This window comes from Petaurus breviceps, unplaced genomic scaffold (genome assembly GCF_028583685.1).
Source record: "Petaurus breviceps papuanus isolate PSGF00001 unplaced genomic scaffold, PetGlider_PUasm1.0 221, whole genome shotgun sequence".
Taxonomy (NCBI): domain Eukaryota; kingdom Metazoa; phylum Chordata; class Mammalia; order Diprotodontia; family Petauridae; genus Petaurus; species Petaurus breviceps.
In genome coordinates, this window is record NW_027185877.1 from 14,097,459 (window position 1) to 14,104,161 (window position 6,703).

Genomic DNA, 6,703 nt, shown 5'->3' on the forward strand with positions numbered 1-6,703 from the left:
AAAAATAAAAAATAACAAGGACAAATAAAGGATTCATTATTGATATGGAAATTTGTCAGTGGTGTATGGTCTGCATATAATGAGACCATCAACTTGTCAGAGCTGAGATGAGGATTTGAAAAAAAAACATATACAAGAAGAATGAACAATAATGGATAAAAAAAATTGGGAATTTAATTAAAATGATTGAACCTTGAATTACTTAAGCAAGCAATCAAAAATCAGAAATGTGAAATGGGCAACAAAAATGACAATGACACTGATTAATAAATTCATGGAGTTTCACCAGTTTAATTGCTAAAAAGAGATCAAAAGAGCAAGAAAGCACCTTACAGGACTAAAACAAATGAGAACAAAAAGCTGGCAGAAGTATCCCTGGGTTAGAAAGAAGGGTGATAGATATGCAGTATCATTTCATAAAAACAGAAAGAAACAAAGGAAAGTTAAACCAATTTAAAGAAAGTGTGACAAGATACACAAGGCAAGCCAAGTCATTCCATGGACATTCAAGAAAAATGAGGGAAGGCCTACAAACAGAAAAAAAATGGGGAAAAATTTGCAAAAAGACATTTAACTATTTTGTCCAATCAAGACAGCAGAACCACTATACTTGGAGTCTAATATCAGAGCTATATATGTTTTTTGAGGAGATAGAAATGTCACTAAATAGAACAAAAATAGGAAAAGCAACCATATTGGACTAAGTTACAAAAAACAAAAAGCATGAATAATAATAGAGTGAAAAAGATAAGGAATTAGGTGATTGAACTCTGAATTATTTAAGCAAGTAATTATAAGTAAATCAATATTTTGAAACTATATTGAAAGTATAGATCAACCATTCTGCAAATCATTGGGCATTAGTTTGTTTCCAGATATTTGCTGTCATAAATATTGCTGCTATGAATATTGTGTCACCTGTGGCTCCCTTTTTTCTGTCATAGACTTTTTTGGGATATAAGAGCAGAGTTGAGGATGTACTAGATATACAGAAACAAAAAGCAAATCACCCATCGCCCTCAAGGATCTTACATTTTAATAAAAATCTAATAAAAATAATACATTTAATAAAAAATAAATCATTAGATATGATAAGGAAGCAGCTTGGAAAGTCGTAAAGATGGTGGGTTAATTCATAGGGCAATTAATTAACATACCTTTTCTAGAAGAGACGGAACCACTAACTTTGATCAGCTAAGTCATTTTGACTATTATAAATACCAAAATTAACTACAAAGGATCTATGAAGGAAGATGCTATCTGCATCAAGAAAAAGAACTGATAAATAGATGTATAGAATTTTATACACACATCTATATATTTGTGTCTAATGGTAGTCATCTCTAGGGAGAGGGGAAAAAAAAGGAAACAAAAAAGAGAGTCACATAATAACTTCATTTAAAAGGATAATATAATATAACCTAACCTAACATAATATAATATAATACAATATTACAATATATGATATGATGTGAAGTGATATGATGCAGTTTCATGTACAAACTTTTTTTCTATTCTATTGTTATGAAAATGTTTTATTTCTTAAGTTCAGAATAAAGTAAAAAAAAGGGAAAAAATCAAAAATACAAAAAAATTTGATTACTGAGAAAGAAGTGGAAATTGGAGTGGAGAGTGAGGGAGGAAGGTTAGGGTTAGGTGCGATGACATGTAGGTTGCAAGATGGTTTAAGGTGATGATAGAATGGGATGCAAAGGTAAAGCATAGTCTAGTCTGAAGTCTGAGACCAGCTAGTCATGTGGGCTAGATAAGTTTACACCCAATGACCAATCAAGATGCCTAGGACCCAATGCAAGAATTCCAGAGATAATTAGGTAGACTTCCCTATGTACTAGAGTCATGAATTTATGAGTTCTGGAGGTCTGGTACAGAGGTCTACTGTAGAAGGAGTTGGTTCAGGTGAGGAGAAGTGTCGTTGTAGTGGTAGGAATTTGGCAAGAATGAAGTGTGAAGGTGACACAAGGTACATGTCTGGGAAATTGGCAAAACATTGTGTAATCTGGGTTATGGGTTCATATACACATGATGGACTAGGACAGTTTTGCTAGGTTAAGATTTGAGGTCTTTCCAGTTTAGTATTATCTTCCACAATTTGCTTCCATAAGCAAAGCCTTTGAGAATCATTGAAAAAAAAATTTGTAGAGGATACAATCAATCAAACAAACAAAAACATTTATTAAGCCCCTATCATGTGCCAGGAACTATACTAGGTGCTAGAGATACAAAGATCAAAACAAAAATGTCCACTGGTTTCAAGGATCTTGCTTTCTACTGGTGAAGCAGGAAAAAAACAAAACCAAACCAATATATATTAGTGTAACATGTGACTCAGCCCCCTCCCCTAACCCAACTCTGGAATCACAAAGACTAGGTCTAGGGCCAGCTAGAAAATAGAGTACTGGCCCTGGAGTCAAGAGCACCTCAGTTCAAATCCCGACTCAGACATTTAACACTTACCAGCCCTGTGACCTTGGGCAAGTCGCTTAACCCCAATTGCCCTAACTTTTCCCTTTCAAAAAATCAGAGAAAGAAAAAGAAAAGAAAGAAAAAGAAAAAAAAATCAGAGAAAACAAACAAACAAATATTAGATCTAATCCTGAGGGCCTGATCTTAAGAGAATCAGTTTCTTTCTTTTCATTCTCCCACATGTAATTATTCCAAGAAAATCTCTAATTACTAGAATTAGTCCAGGAAAATAATTACTAAAAGTATAACTCAAATTTTGGTTTACCTAAAAGCTGGTAGAAGAGGTCCCTAGCCCCATACAAGCACTTGAAATACAGTAACAGTCTTTATTTTACTCCCTGGAAAATAGAGAAATTGCTTTTAGGATCCATAGAAACTCATGAACAGATCCAAAACCACATAGAATATTCAAATGCCCTATCAGTTTCTCCTATGGAGATATACAAACCTAGGGTTGCTATCAGGGCAATACCTTGATAGTACAATGAAATTTATCTCTTTTACAGGATCAGACATATTCCCCTCCATGATCATAACACCAGGCAGTGGTTAGATGCTTCCAAGAAAGGAGGCTTCTAAACAAGTAGTCTTTTTCCCATCATAACTGTACTGAGTAATTCATTGGCTTTACTCTCCAAGTAGGTGACTTCTCAGGATATATGTTTTGTTCTTTAATCAAAGAGCACAATCCCTCAGGAATTCTCTTTCTAGAGGATCCAGGATTTGAAATATCAAATATCTGAAATATCAAAATCAGAAGTTCCCATACCTGGAGTTACCTACATGGAAATGTCTACAGCTGGTGATGCCCCCCCACCCCCTCATTTTAATTCTCAGACTAGAAAGATTATGAGATCATACCACCTAGGGAGTTAAAAATGCCCCCCTCTTCCACATAGGAAGTTGGTTTTGAACAGAGCTGGAGAGGCTGATAAGTCTGCCTTTATAAACTAAGAGGAAGGGTAGGTGATTTTCTAAAAGTCAATCATCAGAAAATAGTCCCATTCTCTGAAACCTAATCAATATAGCACTCTGTGGAGCTTACCCACATTTCATTGAGATGTCCCTCTAAGTTGACTCCAAAGGCTCCTCCTCAGTGAAATTAATTGAAGAGTTCATCAAAATGATAAGGTACCACCTTGATTCACCTTCCTCTACATAAATAAATCCAATGATGTAAATATAAAATAATTTGAGGGAGTGAGAACTAGTGGAGAAGGAATCAAGGGAGAATTCATGGAGGTGGTAAGGCTTGAGATAATGTTTTGAAAAGACCTTGGAATTCTAAGAAGCAGAAGTAAATAAGGAGCACATTAGGGGACATCCTATGCAAAGGAATGGGGATGGGAGATGGAATGTTGTATATCTGGAAAAGCAGGAAGGCCAGTTTGGCTGATATGTGAAGGGAAAGAATATAGAACAAGTCTGGAGTCAGATCACAAAAGGCTTTGGTTTTGTCCTTCATAGTCAAAGAGGACCAAAATGACATCCCTGTGTCAGAGTCGATGTACAGTGTGTCCCACTGACTGATCAGACTAATATGAGCTCAGGAGGCTCATCTACAGGTGTGGCACAAATAGTCCATATGGACATTTGTAAAGGAGATGTCTCTACCTTAAAAAAAAAAGCTGCTCAGATGCTCAGACACCCAGGGAGCTGCTAAATCCCACTACTACTTCAGTTCAGTGAGAAGACAACCCCATGCCCTGGGCTGTCTGTGTGCAAGGTTGTGAATATAATTCCCAATGTATCCGCACATACTGCTTTGTCACTTCCCCATTGCCATAGGTCTTCAAGGTAGGTCAAAAATGTTAAATGGCATGAGCAATGTCTTTTGACTTAAACATAAATTAGATTTAAGTGAAGTAGAGCTACTCAAAGTCACTGGGTTCAATCTTTCTTCCTGAGTCATTGGAGTCCAGTGGAAAAATAAAGTCAAGATGAATGCTGATGGCTCAGGATACAATAGATGACCTTGGCATCTTTGATGTATGTATGACCAAGCCCTAAGCACTTCACAGCCTGCTTCCACTGACTTCTTGGTCCATTGTAACAAACTGTTCACATCTGCCTATTCCACCAGAGAAGTCTTCATATGCTTAGGGTAGACACCTCTCCCCAATTCACCAATGGGTTTGACACTTGTCAGTTACCTTCAACCTGCTTTAGCCCATCTGCTAAAACAGTTTTACCAAGATGTGGCTGCTACACATGCTACAGCTTCTTGGAGCCACAGGTGAGAGCTAGGAGGCAGGTGGGCACTAAAGGTATAAAGCAGCCCCAACAAGGGCTCACACCAAACATATTTGTCTTTCTTTAACACCAACAGGTTTTAAAGGCTAAAGAAAAGAGGCTATATGTGGTTCTAAAAGGGAGGCTCTCTCCTTTCCTTTTCCAAGATGCAGCTGAAGCCATGAGTATGCTCAGGCTTCAGAAGAGGTTTGCCTCTAGTGTCATTAGATGTGGAAAGAAGAAGGTATGGCTTGACCCCAATGAGACCAATGAAATTGCCAATGCCAATTCCTGCCAGCAGATCCAGAAGCTGATTAAATATGGGCTTATTATCCAGAAGCCCATTACTGTGCACTATTGTGCCAGATGCTGAAAAAATACTCTGGCTCAAAGGAAGGGCAGGCACATGGGTATTGGGAAGAGAAAGGGTACTGCCAATGCTCGTATGCCTGAGAAGGTGACCTGGATGAGGCGAATGAGGTTTCTTCGCCATCTGCTTCGAAGATACCGTGATTTACCACCACATGTACCACAGCTTGTACTTGAAGGTGAAGGGAAATGTGTTCAAGAATAAGCAAATACTAATGGAGCACATTCATAAACTAAAAGCAGACAAGGCCCAGAAGAAGCTCTTGGCTGACCAGGCTGAAACTCACAGGTCTAAGACAAAGAAGCACAAAAGTGTCGGGAAGAGCGTCTACAGACTGAGAAAGAGATCATCAAGACTTTGTTCAAAGAGGAGGAGACTAAAAAGATCCTCCCCTATATCCTCTGTACATAGTACCCTTCTATTTGGCATATGCAATAAAAATGGACAACTGTCAAAAAAAAGAGAGGGAGACACAAGAGCTTTTTAGGAATGTTACATTGGCAGCTTTTTGGGAAAAGAATTGAAAAGAGGCTATTGCAATTATTGAAGCAAGAAGTAATGAGGACCTAAATGAAGGTGTTGCTGTCATGATTAGAGAGGAAAAGACAGATATGAGAGTTGTAATAACTGTAGAATATACAAGATTTGCCAACTGATTATATATGAGAGCTGAGAACCACTGTGCCATGCGGGTCACCTAAGAATCAGAAGCAGGATTTGAATCTTTTTTTTTTTGTGAATTTTTAAATTTTAAACTTAAATACAAAATTAAAAAAAAATCACCATGTACACAGCAGACCATGAGAGGATTCAATATAAAACAATAAATTTCCATTTCAAAAAAATGTATGTAATAAATACTACACATTGTTTTCAAAGCTGCCCAGCTCTTCTTTGCTTCTTGTTGGTTTTCTTTTGTTCTCTGCTGTGCACTTTTTACTTCATTTTTCCCCTCCTTCCCCCTACCCCACCTTAAAGAAGGCTACAATTAAGCATGGATTTATATACATATACATAGATATCTATAAACATACACATATATACAGATATATATTCATATACACATATGTAAGACTGCTAAATGTATCTCCTCCTATCATGTTTCTCTAAAGGTGGATACCATCATCCTTCATAAGTACAAGTCTTTCCATGTTTTTCTAAGTCAACCAGTTTATCATTTCCTACACTAGCAATATTCCAACCCAATCACACTCTATCTGAGAGATCATCTATGAAATATCCACCCACCCCCCCAAATTTCTGCAATTCCCTTTATTCTTGGCTTCATAGGTTTTATTTATACAAGAAAATTTTAATTTAAAATAACCAAAATTATCCTTTTTATATTTCAACAATGCTCTCACTTTATATAGTTTAAGGTCTGATACTTCTGAATCTACTTCCTTTACATCTCTGTTTTCCCTGTTTTCTTTGAAGTTCCTGACCTATTGCTCTTCCAAATGATCTTGGTAATTATTTTTCCCAACTTAAAAAAACATTTTTTTGGTAATTTAATTAGGATGACATTGAATAAATAGATTAGTTAGGTAAAACTGTCATTTTAAAAATTATATTGGCTTTACCTATCCATGAACAATAAATATTACTTCAATTATT

The 6,703-nt window shown here is 36.5% G+C and overlaps 1 pseudogene; it reads left to right on the forward strand.

Moving 5' to 3' along the window:
- Positions 1 to 3,375: 3,375 nt before the first annotated feature.
- On the forward strand, positions 3,376 to 6,285 carry LOC138166421 (large ribosomal subunit protein eL19-like; annotated as a pseudogene).
- Positions 6,286 to 6,703: the final 418 nt, after the last annotated feature.